Source organism: Schistocerca gregaria, chromosome 5 (assembly GCF_023897955.1).
Source record: "Schistocerca gregaria isolate iqSchGreg1 chromosome 5, iqSchGreg1.2, whole genome shotgun sequence".
Classification (NCBI taxonomy): Eukaryota; Metazoa; Arthropoda; class Insecta; order Orthoptera; family Acrididae; genus Schistocerca; species Schistocerca gregaria.
In genome coordinates this window covers 287,071,130-287,085,231 of record NC_064924.1, presented here as the reverse complement: position 1 = coordinate 287,085,231, position 14,102 = coordinate 287,071,130, and the positions used below count along the sequence as shown (strand labels likewise).

Below are 14,102 nucleotides of genomic sequence, written 5' to 3'. Positions count from 1 at the left end.
TTCCTATACTGCAGTCGTGTGCACATAAGAAAAGATCGGTCTTCTCGTTGATTTAAGAAAGAAGACCGGCGCCGAAAATGCTACTGTGAAGTTAGTCCATAGCGCTGAGAGCAGAGATTCCAATTCCACCGACAGTGCTGAAAGAAAGAGGTACAGAATACGTTTCGTTCGAATCTTGGGGAAACAAGCGATACGTTGTAGCGTTATTCCATTCCGGCCTTTACGATCGGCCGGGGGCCGGGCTATGGGACCAGATGCGCCCTCCGGCAGACGGTCTTTCCGGATATGATGTTCCGCAGGCCAGGCGGCGGCAGCGCCAGCGGGGTCCGTGAATTATTTATCGGACGGCGCCCAGGCGGCGTTCTTGCTCTCTACCCGATGGCGGGAACAGGGAAAACTGGGTGAGGGAAGGGGGATGGGGGAGAGGGGGAGGGAGCGGCGGGTGAGTGAAAGAGGAGCGAGGACGGGCCGGCCACATTCATTATGGAAGCGCCCGTGACAGACGCAGAGGGGCTGCAGCCGTCGGCGCCCGCCACCTAAGTGATTATGCAATCCGACAATCTGCCGTGTCGTGCGTGTCGACGAGTGGCCAGGCGCTGACACTGCCAGTGGAAGGAACGCACCACTCGTAGCGTAGCGTATTATACTGAGCGATTTCAACTTTACTAGGTTCTAGCAGGAGAAGCCTATAGTGCAAGGAATAGAGAAGGGTAATGAAGTGGAACGTGTGCTACCTGATGGCTACGACCAATAAGGGTGGTCCATTGATAGTCACCAGGCCAAATATCTTACGAAATAAGCATCAAACGAAAAAACTACAGAGAACGAAACTCTTCTATTTTCAAGGGGGAAACCAAATGGCGCTATGGTTTGCCCACTAGATGGAGCTTCCATAGGTCGAACGGATATCAACTGCGTTTTTTAAAATAGCAACCCCCATTTTTATTAGATATTCGTGTAGCACGTAAAGAAATATGAATGTTTTACTTGGACCACTTTTTCGCTTTGTGACACATGGCACTGTAATAGTCACAAACGTGTAAGTACATGCTATCACGTAACACTCCGCCAGTGCGGACGCTATTTGCTTCGTGATACGTTACCCGTGTTAAAATGGACCGTTTACCAATTGCGAAAAAGGTCGATATCGTGTTGATGCATAGCTATTGTGATCAAATTACCCAACGGAAGTGTGCTATGTATGTACTCGGTATCCTGGATGACATCGTCCTAGTGTCTGGACCGTTCGGGTAGTTTGGTTATTTAAGGAAACAGGAAGTATTCAGCCACATGTGAAACGTCAACCACGACCTGCAACAAACGATGATACCCAAGTAGGTGTTTTAGCTGCTGTCGCCGCTAATCCGCACATCAGTAGCAGACAAATTGCGCGATAATCGGGAATCTCAAAAACGTCGGTGTTGAGAATGCTACACCAACATCGATTGCACCCATACCATATTGCAATGCACCAAGAATTGCATGGCGACGACTTTGAACCTCGTGTACAGTTCTGCCACTGGGCACAAGAGAAATTACGGCACGATGACAGATTTTTTTGCACGCGTTCTATTTAGCGACGAAGCGTCAATCACCAACAGCGGTAACGTAAACCGGCATAATATGCAATATTGGGCAACGGAAAATTCACGATGGCTGCGATAAGTGGAACATCAGCGACCTTGGCGGGTTTATGTATGGTGCGGCATTATGGGAGGAAGGATAACTGGTCCCCATTTTATCGATGGCAATCTAAATGGTGCAGTGTATGCTGACTTCATACGTAATGTTCTACCGATGTTACTATAAGATGTTTCACTGCATGACAGAATAGCGATGTACTTTCAACGTGATGGATGTCCGGCACATAGCTCGCGTGCGCTTGAAGCGCTATTGAATAGCATATTTCATGGTGGGTGGGTTGGTCGACGAAGCACCATACCATGACTCGCACGTTCACCGTATCTGACGTCCCCGGATTTCTTTCTGTGGGGAAAGTTGAAGAATATTTGCTATCGTGATCCACCGAAAACGCCTGACAACATACGTCAGCGCATTGTCAATGTATGTGCAAACATTACGGAAGGCGAACTATTCGCTCTTGAGAGGAATGTCGTTACACGTATTGCCAAATGCATTGAGGTTGACGGACATCATTTTGAGCATTTATTGCATTAATGTGGTATTTATAGGTAATCACGCTGTAACAGCATGAGTTCTCAGAAATGATAACTTCACAAAGGTACATGTGTCACATTGGAACAACCGAAATAAAATTGTCATACGTACCTACGTTCTGTATTTTAATTTAAAGAAACTACCTGTTACCCACTGTTCGTCTACATTTGTGAGCCATGTGTCTGTGACTATTACAGCGCTATCTATCACAAAGGGAAAAAAGTGGTCCAACTAAAACATTCAAATTTCTTTACGTACTACACGAATATGTAATAAAAAAATGGGGGTTCCTATTTTAAAAAACGCAGTTGATATCCGTTTGACCAATGACAGTGCCATCTAGCGGGCCAACCATAGCGGGATCTGGTTTCCTCCTTCAAGCTAGACAAGTTTCGCTATTTGTAGTTTTTTCGTTTGACGCTTATTCCGTGAGATATTTGGCCCGGTCACGATCAATGGACCACCCTGTATACAGGTCTAATTAATCAATAAATTCCGACTTTAATGCAAAATAGTGGTATTGTCTTTGAGAGTGGATGATTATAGAGGATTTACTTTAATTTCTTTTAATTCTAAAGAGCACATTTAATTCATCCTGGCATTTAGTAGACAGTGGCCCTTAAAATTTTGGTTGCACTTGCCTACCTTCTGCAGACGAGGCTAATGACTGGACGCACGAGGGTTGATGCTAGGGGAGGGGTTGTTCTGGCCACGTGAGTCCTTTATCTGACTACCCGTATTTACCGTGGCAGCGGGCGGTGTGTGTCCTTGACAAGATAGCAACGCTCTGAGGAAGAACGCACTTGCTTACTGTGTTCGACGAACTCACCCTGACCTCGTCAGTTGGACGATATTAATAAAGAGGTTTCTCCTAAGGACAGACCATCCATCAAATGGCGTGTCCCATACGATAACATCGCACTGTTGTGGAATAACCAGAGGACGCCTCCTCAGTGAGTCTTTTGTCTAGACCGCCATGCCGTTGACGCCTTGGGCATAAACACTGAGATGGCAAAGTCACGGCAAGCTTTTGGTGAGACGCCCTTCGCTAGCTCGGAACTCGGAATTTATGGGGGGACGGCGATGTGCCGCAGGGCGGCACTGACAAGTTGTTGGATAGAGGAGTTCGGATAGGTCGGCGTTCTGAATCTTTTTAAAAAAAAAAAAAAAAAAAAAAATCGACTGCCTAAACATCCAGAAGAAAATTCTACATCTACATGGATACTCTGCAAATCACATTTAAGTGCCTGGCGGAGGGTTCATCGAACCACCTTCACAATTTTCTATTATTCCAATCACGTATAGCGCTCGGAAAGAATGAACACCTCTGTCTTTCCGTACGAGCTGTGATTTCCCTTATCTTGGTGATTGTTCTGCCCTGTGTAGGTCGGTGTGAACAAAATATTTTCGGATTCGGAGGAGAAAGTTGGTGATCTGAATTTCGTGAGAAGATTCCCTCGCAACGAAAAATACCTTTCTTTTAAAGAAGTCCAGCCCAAATCATCTATCATTTCTGTGACACTCTCTCCCATATTTCGCGGTAAACAAAACGTGCTGCCCTTCTTTGAACTTTGTCGATGTACGTCAATCCTATCTGGTGAGGACCTCACACCGTGCAGCAGTATTCCAAAAGAGGACGGACAAGCGTAGTGTAGGCTATCTCCTTAGTAGAGCTGTTACATTTCCTAAGTGTCCTGCCAATAAAACGTAGTCTTTGGTTAGCTTTCCCCACAACACTTTCTATGTGTTCCTTCCAATTAAAGTTGTTAGCAGTTCTAATTTCTAGGTATTTAATTGAATTTACGGCTTTTAGATTAAAGTGATTTATCTTGTAACCGAAGTTTAACGAGTTCCTTTTCGCACTCATGTTATTTGTTAAGAGGTTTCGGAATGTCGAAATGAAGTACGCGGTCCCAAATTCACTCAAATACAGTTTTGGCGTGCTCACACTGCGGTGGAGAAAAAAGAAGAAAAGTATCAGATACTTCCCTGCTGAGAGTCATAATAAGCATTTCTGCATTGGGAACCGTAGGAGACAGACTTGGACGTCGAGAGGTAAAGATCGGTCTCCTTCACTGCGAGAAGAGAAGGCAGTTCACAAGCATGGGGGCCACGGTATACTGGCATCCGGCCCTACATCCCATCTCACCAAACTTCGTCTCGCGCTAATGATCTAAGTGTCGCGGCGTACGGGATGATAGGCATGTTGGTTAAGACTCGGACACGTCCGAAAAAACAGACACCATATTCATACAAGTAGCCCGCATCTCGTGGTCGTGCGGTAGCGTTCTCGCTTCCCACGCCCGGGTTCCCGGGTTCAATTCCCGGCGGGGTCAGGGATTTTCTCTGCCTCGTGATGGCTGGGTGTTGTGTGATGTCCTTAGGTTAGTTAGGTTTAAGTAGTTCTAAGTTCTAGGGGACTGATGACCATAGATGTTAAGTCCCATAGTGCTCAGAGCCATTTGAATCATATAAGTATATAGTTCTAGCAATACCGGCCATGACCTTTCTCCTTTGTGCGCCTGCACACATATTACCCGAATTCTTAAGGAACTTGGTAAGAATGTCTTCCACGAGTAGAGTATGTAGGGTAGGGACACTGCGAATGTAGTGTGTGGACATATGTGAGAATGTGGGCCTCGCGGGAGGCGTGCGCGAGATAGTTCCTGCAGTCGCACTATCCTCTGTGCCCTCGGTGGCTCAGATGGATAGAGCATCTGCCATGTAAGCAGGAGATCCCGGGTTCGAGTCCCGGTCGGGGCACACATTTTCACCTGTCCCCGTTGACATATCAACGCCCGTCAGCAGCTGAAGGTATTAATATATAATTCCAGTTTCAAACTTCCGTATGTCGTCAACCATGTATCTACAACCTGTGTTCGTTCATCCATTATCCACATTCCCGTACAGAGGAGACATTTTACTTGAAAGACGCTTGCCCGGTGTCAGGGGACAAGTACGATATTGCAGTGCCTTTGTTATTCCCAATTACGATACAAAGTTCCTCGGAGAGTCATGAATGTCCGAAGGGTATTTGCATCTTAATTCAGGCACTGCAATATCTTATATATCGCATGTAATATCGAGTGCCAGTGTAGATAACAGACATGTAACACCCTGGGGAATCTGTTTAACACGATCGAGACACGGGCCTGAGTGACTCTGACACATCAGGATTAGCGAAACACTGTCTGTGCATGTGGATCGCGTGTTTTACTAGAAGACTGAAGTTTTATCTTTAGCATAATTGTTCTGGCATTGCGTTATCAAGGAAACCAGGCAGATCCGTATAGTAACAATCTAATGAACAGGGATGTGGTGCTTCAAATAAGCACTGCCGGTATCTGGCGCTGGCTGCCATTGAGCTGAAATGGGCGAATGAAATTCTAGATAGCAGAAAATAAAGAAGAAAATCAACAAAACTGCCACGAGATACGCAGAACTGTAAGGCACAGGAGGTGTAACAAAACCAACAGACTCTGCAGCAAGTCGCGATACTCTACCTGCCGCAAAGCAGGCCAAGGGGGCAAGAATGGCAGGCGGTGTCGGTGTCGGCGAGCTAATACCGCCAGCTCTTTTTATCCGCGCAGTCCTCTTAATGCGGCTTTATGTGCTAAGTTCGCCTACTCCACTAACGATGGCCGCCATTTAAACTTTCCTTATTCCAGGCGCCGGTTTCCGTTTAGCGTAGCTTCCTTCACGCTTTGTCTTCTCATTTGTAAGAAGAGAAAAAGGACGCTAGTTAAAGGCAGTGTGGTTTTCCAAGAGCTTTCGTCAAACTTGATCATCAGGTAGTCTGGAGCTAGTTTTACAGTCAAGAGTTGAAACTGGCGTCCACGTGACAGTCTGATGATGCAAAATGTCAGTAGTTTGATGTAGACAGTGGTAGAATTCTTTTTCATTTGGAAAGTTGTCATTGAGATGACCAACCAAATACTACCCAAATATCTGAAGTATTTCATTGATATTAGGACAGTGACCCTTATTTCGGGTTGCTGAAATAAATTAAATAGTTGTACTTTGCTGGTCATTAAAATACCGACGCCAGGAAATAACGAAATTTTGCCTACTGCGCATACTGTAATACTTCGCTACTAGGTGCTGAAAACGAGAATGATGCTTAAGCTATAACTAGTATGCGATTTTTCCAAAAGCCAGACAGGGACATCTGCACAACTGACTAACAAGTCAACCACAAATAAAACAAAAGACTGAGTTAAGGCACTCATTCATTTCGGCCCCAGCACAGTAAAGGTGAATTATTATTTTTTTGGTTCATCAGTCTTCTGGTTTGATGTACCACGCCACGAATTCCTCTTCTGTGCCATCTCCTTCATCTCAGAGTAGCACTTGCAACCTACACCCTCAATTATTTGCTGAATATATTCCAATCTCTGTCTTCCTCTACACTTTTGCCAACTCCCTGTAGACCAGGCAAGTCACTCTATGATGTCTTAACAGATGTCCTATCATCCTGTCTCTTCTCCTTGTCAGTATTTTCCACATACACCTTTCATCTCCCATTCTGCGCAGGCCTTCCTCATTCCTTATCAGTCCATCTAATTTTCAACATTCACCTGTAGCACCACATTTCAAATGCTTCGGTTGTCTTGTGTTCCGTTTTTCCCACAGGCCATGTTCCACTACCAGACAACGCTGCACTCCAAACGTACATTCTCAGTAATTTCCCCTCAATTAAGGTCTTCTCTTGGCCAGGAATGCCCATTTTGCCAGTGCTAGAATGCTTTTGATCCCCTTTGCTCCGTTATTGGTTATTTTGCTGCCTAGGTAGTAGAAGTTCTTAATTTCATCTACTTTGTGACCATCAATCCTTATGTTAAGTCCGCAGCTCGTGATCTCGAGGTGGCGTTCTCGCTTCACGAGCACGGGAGACCCGGGTTCGATTCCCGGCGGGGTCGGGGATTTTCACCTGCCTCGAGATGATTCGATGTTTGTGTTGTTCTTATTTCATCATCATTCATAAATGAGGCGAGTTTGGACTGAGCGAAGGTTGGGAATTTGTATGGGCATTGATGGCCGGGTAGTTAAGCGCCCCACAAACCAAACATCATAATCATCATCATCTTATGTTAAGTTTCTCGCTGTTCTCATTTCTGCTACTTCTCATTACTTTCGTCTTTCTTCGATTTACTCTCAGTCCATATACTGCACTCATTAGACTGTTTATTCCATTCAGCAGATTTTGTATTCTTCTTCACTTTCAGGGGCAGATTAACTGAAGTGTTTTTCTCGCTGGGAAGGATTGCACTGTGTAAAGTCTAAAGGACAAGTCACGAGCACCAGGGATGATTCCTTAGAAACAAGTGGGTCTGCTGTTGTGTGGATGATTTCTTGAAAAGTCAGGAATACAGAAAAGCACTGGAGACAGTGCCTAATGAGGCACAATACACGAGGGAGACTGTAGCCAGCACTAGGAACTTTGAGACAAGGAATGTCATAAGAACGAGACAGAAGTTACTGGGTTACACACCACCCAAAACAGCAGAGGAATTACTTACCCCCTATGAAGGCTGGAAGAAGTGGTTGCTCAACATCAGTTACTGAGTGTTATTGCAGACTGATCAATGCTGAAGACGATACAATGGAAAATTCAGCACTCTGACGGTTAGAGTAGGAGTCGCTAGAGGATAATCAGTTGGTTAATGGTCAGTTGGACAGTGGCCAGTCAGTTAGGCAGACAGTAAGCCAGCCAAATGACAGACGGTTTGTTAGTGAACAGCGTGAGCAGAAGCAAAAGAGATCAGACAGTTGATAGTCAATTAGTAGTAGAGGTGACAGTGAGTAGACCGACCGAGGATCCAGAAGAGACAGTGCGTATGCCATCTGGAGGCATGTACACCTAATATCTACTCAGTAATTGAACTCTGTGCCAGATCCATGCTTTCATTCCAATGTCTATCATCACTTTGTGGCGCACTCATTCCCCGCTCCACAGATTTACCTTGCAGTGTAATGATCTACACACTGTGCCGTTCTTGCCTCTGCCGCACGCGACATCACACGAAACTGACGGCATCGAGTGGTGAGATGACATATTCCATTCCCCCTCCGCCCACCTACATGCCCATGTACTGATTTGTGTCTATTCCCAGGCAAATCAGCCCTGACATTTACATTTCTACTGATGATATAATAATCAACGTTAATGTGTCTATGTTTTAATCCTTCAATTAGTTTTGTACACATTGTAAGACATAAAAAGACGACGCTCCACGAAGCAGTCTTATAAACTGGTCACAAACATATTCATACAGGTATCAACGGGAAATGCAAAATTGTAAACTTTGCGGCCCAGCGGATGAATGTGTGACGCTGTAGCGCGTTTCACCACACAACTGGCAACCACTGTGAACAGGTGACATGTAGATACCAGGGCATAAAGTCTTTGCGAATTTCATTCCGTGTAACTATGCCTCACAGACAGACGTATGAACAATGTATGCCGATGTCAGAGTTTGAAAGACGGCGTGTACTTGGTTGCATTTGTTCTTTGGCAGTTTGTTGCAATCGAGTGACGTCTTATTTCTCCCTGAGTTACTACCATAACTAGTCGCTGACTTGCCTCCGTCAGTGGCAGCAGCAGCGCTTATCTATACTAGTACTGCTGCACCATCTTTGATGTGACCGCTATTTCCGTGTGGTGGTGTGTGTGGCAGTCGGTTGGTTGGGACACAGCAGCGAGGAAGTCTCTGCGGCGTGAGGTCAGGCCGGTACCACTGGAGGTGTGCACGTGCAGTCGGATTGTGAGGCGATAGCTGCAAAGTGCGTTGCCCACCGTACCTGGACACTGAAGTTGAGTGACCAATTAACCTGTTTATGAAACCTCAACTGCTGTGACATCTCTTCGTTCATTGTCCCGGGCCGTTCTGGCTAGCAGCCGTCTTCCTGTTTGGTCTTTAACTAATAAATTGGTTGTTACTCATCAGTGAAGTGCACCAGCGGTATTTTCTGCCTTGTGGCCGTAAACGTCCCAGTTACCTACCCTGATCGTTAGCGTAGTTTTCCAGCAGTATGTTTTTTCTCGCCGTGTTGACGCTGTCTGGCACCCGTGTAGTTCGACAGCCTTTTAGTTGTTTGTTCATTTTTTTTTTATTTTAAGAATGGTTATTGTGCCTTGGCTGTTTTTAGACGCAAAATTTGAAAACGTAGTGCGGCTGGTATCATCTTCCTCAGCTGATATTTTCCGTTGTCGTGCCGTTGGTCAGGCGGAAGGCAATTGATTAGGTCGTTGGTCGGTGGTCGGTCCTTCAGCCATCCCTGGGTCGGGTTGCCATCCGATTATTTAACCTTACTCTCGGCTGCCTGTCTCACCTCACCTTACATTAGAGCTACATCCTCAGGCCAACCATTGGAACACTTCAGAGCACCACTGTTTTGTTGGCTTTAGACTGTGATTTTCATTTTAGTCTCATGTGCTCTGTGAGGCCTTCAGCCATCTATTAATTTAGTTTGTTTTTATTTTAAGGTAAGGCCTTCTGCCGACTTAGAGTTTGAAGATTGATTTGTTTAATAATTAGTATTTTCAAAGTTTGTTCTATCCGAAATTCTTGTTATCCATGCCGTAAGTCCTGAGTTGTTCAATGTCCAGTGTGTGGCCTTCAGCCGAGCTTTTACGTGAAATATTTTTAAGACAATTATTTCAGTCGTGTGTATTCTTTAAAGCAATTTTCATAACTTGTGTTCAGGCCTTTAGCCTTTCTTCTTTTTGGTGTGGTTTTGAGCCTTCAGCCAGGAGGTATCGCAAATTGTCTTAACTACGCCTTCAGGTCGTATTGTTTTAATTTAATCCTTGAAGGCAATGTGTAATTAAGTGGTTCTTAGGAAATTAAAAGTTTGTGTTTTGTGCAACTAACAGTAACTTATTAAGGCCCCCTTTACAACCATAACCTGAACCGAACTTGGTGGCCACAGCCTGGCGTGCACTGTCTGAACCAGCTTTCAGGGGGACACGAGCGTGGTAACCCGGGAGCGATTGCGATTTAAAACTGTCGATCGCTTCAAGCTACAAAGTTGTGCCATAAAAGCTTCCAGGAGGACGGCGGCCGTGGTGAATAACATACGTAGTCTGCAGTTTGCTGAACTGCTCGCATATGAAGGACTAGTAATTCAGAGAAAACAGTATTCCTCCATTTATTAATCCATTTTTACGCGTTTTGGCGTTAGCCATTATCAGAATCCTGGCTGTTTTCTGAACCGGGATCCTGAGAATGGGTAACGGCGAAATGCATGAAAATGGATTAATAAATGAACGAATAATGGTTTCTAGTTTCTCTAAATTAAAATTCCTTCATGTGCGACCAATTCAACACACTGCAGGCTACGTAAATGCTTCTAGTTACTCGGAACTCCCAATGTCTGTTCTTCATTAGGGTGCTTAGAATAGAAGAATTGAAGTAATCATTGTCATCTGATCCACAGTAGACAGCAGGAGAGAATAATTCCACACTGTTCCTTTTATAAATTGGGTGCTACAAGAGCGACACAAGGCATCGTCCCGTCCACCCTTCCCCGATATATAGTACATTTAGTAAACTTATTCCTCTATAACTTGCTGTGGACAACCTAATGTCTTTATAAAATACAGAAATAAGTGTAGCTGTGTACCATTCTTCAGGTACGGAACAGTTCTTCCAACACATATTTAAAAAAAATGGAGGAAGCATAAATCATCATTAATGCCTTCTAGGCCAGCAGCTTTTTTTTATTTTTCGATTCGTGTAAAGCCGCTTTTAGATTTCATATGTCTTTCTGATCTACATTTTTATCAGTTTTTATAGACTAACTTTCTCCCCTATCTTAATCATACGATAAATGGGGTATGCACTGATCTTCTGTTACTACGAGAGCTATCCACAAAGTACATTACGTTTTGGAATTAAAAATAAATAAAGTATTGGAAATTTTTTTGTTATATACAGATGAAAGCCACACTTAAATACTACTTTTATATATAGTTGCCATTTAAATTAAAGCACTTATCGTAGCGATGGACGAGCTTGGAAATTCCTTCGTCGTAAAATTCGGCCGCCTGCGCCTTCAACCACGTGGTTCCCTCTTTTGGGACAGAAAAGGTGTGATTTTTGTGGATTTCCTGGAAAGAGGCACTACAATAAACTCTCAAAGAAATTGCCAAATTCTGCACAACTTCAGAAGAGCAATATAAAACAAGCGTAGGGGAAAGTTGGGCTCCAAGATCTTGCTGATTCACGACAACGCCCGGGCCCACACGGCAAATGCCACTCGTGAAGTTCTCGAATCTTTTAAGTGGGAGTTGTTTCCTCATCCGCCTTACAGTCCCGACCTGGCACCGAGCGACTTCCACTTATTCCCAGCAATGAAGAAGTCGTTGGCTATGCAGCGTTTTGATGACGACGCACAGCTTCAAGAAGAGGTAACCACGTGGTTGAAGGCGCAGGGGGCCGAATTTTACGACGAAGGCATTTCCAAGCTCGCCCATCGCTATGATAAGCGCCTTAATTTAAATGGCAACTACGAGGTGCATTCAAGTTCTTAGGCCTCCGAATTTTTTTCTTCGGACTGGAAAGAGATAGAAACATGCGCATTGTTTTAAAATGAGGCCGCGTTCATTGTCAATACGTCCCCGAGATGGCAGCACCGTACGGCAGATGGAATTTTACCGCCAGCGGCGAGAATGAGAACTGTTTTAAATACTTAAAATGGCGACGTTTTCCTTACTTGAACAGCGCGCAATCATTCGTTTTTTGAATTTGAGTGGTGTGAAACCAATTGAAATTCATCGACAGTTGAAGGAGACATGTGGTGGTGGAGTTATGGATGTGTCGAAAGCGCGCTCGTGGTGCGACAGGGCATCGTGTGACAACAAGCCGAAACGACCTCGGGCTCGCACAAGCCGGTCTGACGACATGATCGAGAAAGTGGAGAGAATTGTTTTGGGGATCGCCGAATGACTGTTGAACAGATCGCCTCCAGAGTTGGCATTTCTGTGGATTCTGTGCACACAATCCTGCATGACGACCTGAAAATGCGAAAAGTGTCATCCAGGTGGGTGCCACGAATGCTGACGGACGACCACATTGCTGCCTGTGTGGCATGTTGCCAAGCAATGGGACTTTCTTTTCGTCGGTTGTGACAATGGATGAGACGTGGATGCCATTTTTCAATCCAGAAACAAAGCGCCAGTGAGCTCAATGGAAGCACACAGATTCACCGCCACAAAAAAAAAAAAAAAAAAAAAAAAAAAAAAAAAAAAAAAAAAAATCGGGTAACCGCCAGTGCTGATAAAATGACGGTGTCCATGTGCTGGGACAGCGAGGGCGTAATCCTTACCCATTGCGTTCCGAAGAGCACTACGGTAACAGGTGCATCCTACGAAAATGTTTTGAACAACAAATTCCTCCCTGAACTGCAACAAAAACGTCCGGGAAGGGCTGCGCGTGTGCTGTTTCACCAAGACAACGCACCCGCACATCGAGCTAACGTTACGCAACAGTTTCTTCGTGATAACAACTTTGAAGTGATTCCTCATGCTCCCTACTCACCTGACCTGCCTCATAGTGACTTTTGGCTTTTTCCAACAATGAAAGACACTCTCCGTTGCCGCACATTCACCAGCCGTGCTGCTGTTGCCTCAGCGATTTTGCAGTGGTCAACAGTGGTCAAACAGACTCCTAAAGAAGCCTTCGCCGCTGCCATGGAATCATGGCGTCAGCGTTGTGAAAAATGTGAACGTCTGCAGGGCGATTACGTCGAGAAGTAACGCCAGTTTCATCGATTTCGGGTGAGTAGTTAATTAGAAAAAAAAATCGGAGGCCTTAGAACTTGAATGCACCTCGTATGTAGAAAAGTAGCATTTAAGTGTGGCTTTCATCTCTAAATAATAAAAAAATTACAATACTTTGTTTTTAATTCCAAAACGTAATGTACTTTGTGGATAGCCCTCGTATATTAATGTATCTTTCTCCGTTTTAATCATATGCTTTATAAGAATAAACGCTATTGTCTGTCTTCCACGAATGTCATGCTCGACGTTAGCAATGAACCTGATCCCACTGTAAAGCGCAGGCACAGCTGCTGGTCGGAGGAGGAATCAGCGCCGTGGTTGGCGTAGCTCGGCAGCCGTTACTCTCGCCTGTGCCGACAGCACTCGGCGCGGCCGCAGTGACTGAGTGCCGGGGCGTGCGCTAGATCGCCGCCGTTTAGCGGCGCCGCCAGCCGCGGGCAGGGTGGGGCCAGAGGAGGGGTGCGGCGTTAGGAGAGGGGTGGCGTGACGAGGCGTCAGCGTGAAGCATCGCCGCCTCCGAGCCACGCTGCGAGAAAGGAGCACCGCCCAACCGGAAAAGTCGGAGCCAAGCCACACAGTAACAGTACCCGCCAACAATCTGTTCTCAGACGAGATGGTACGCGACGGTGACAGGGGTAGCTTTCTTAACAAATGGCTAGTTACCCGACTTTGTCCAGTTATTTTACCCCGTTCTTATATCAGATAGGAAAAGGAATAAAATCTTACTTCAAGAAATGCATCATGCAGCACCTGCCAGAAATGAAAAAGCTGTGCGTGCCCGTTCGGCTCTTCCCTTAATAGTAACACTTTGAAATTTTTTGTACGTACATGTATGAAATCTTATACTTTCGTAACTAGTTTTAATAACAATGAAGCGTTCATAAAAAAATACTGTTTAAATGAGCCATAGCGATGAAATACACTACTGGCCATTAAAATTGCTACACCAAGAAGAAATGCAGATGATAAACGGGTTTTCATTCGACAAATGTATTATACTAGAACTGATATATGATTACATTTTCAAGCAATTTGGGTGCATAGATCCCGAGAAATCAGTGCCAGAAGAACCACCACTGGCCGTAATAACGGCCTTGATACGCCTGGGCATTGAGTCAAACAGGGCTGCATGGCGTGTACA

At 45.1% G+C, this 14,102-nt stretch overlaps 1 protein-coding gene and 1 non-coding gene across 10 annotated transcripts in view; one reads left to right on the top strand and one right to left on the bottom strand.

Moving 5' to 3' along the window:
• LOC126272639 (protein madd-4) overlaps window positions 1-14,102 on the bottom strand; it is a 1,706,630-nt gene that overhangs the window by 472,570 nt on the left and 1,219,958 nt on the right. The gene's annotated exons all lie outside the window — the stretch shown is intronic.
• Window positions 4,867-4,941, top strand: Trnat-ugu (transfer RNA threonine (anticodon UGU)). Its single transcript has one exon. It is a non-coding gene; the product is annotated as a tRNA-Thr (tRNA).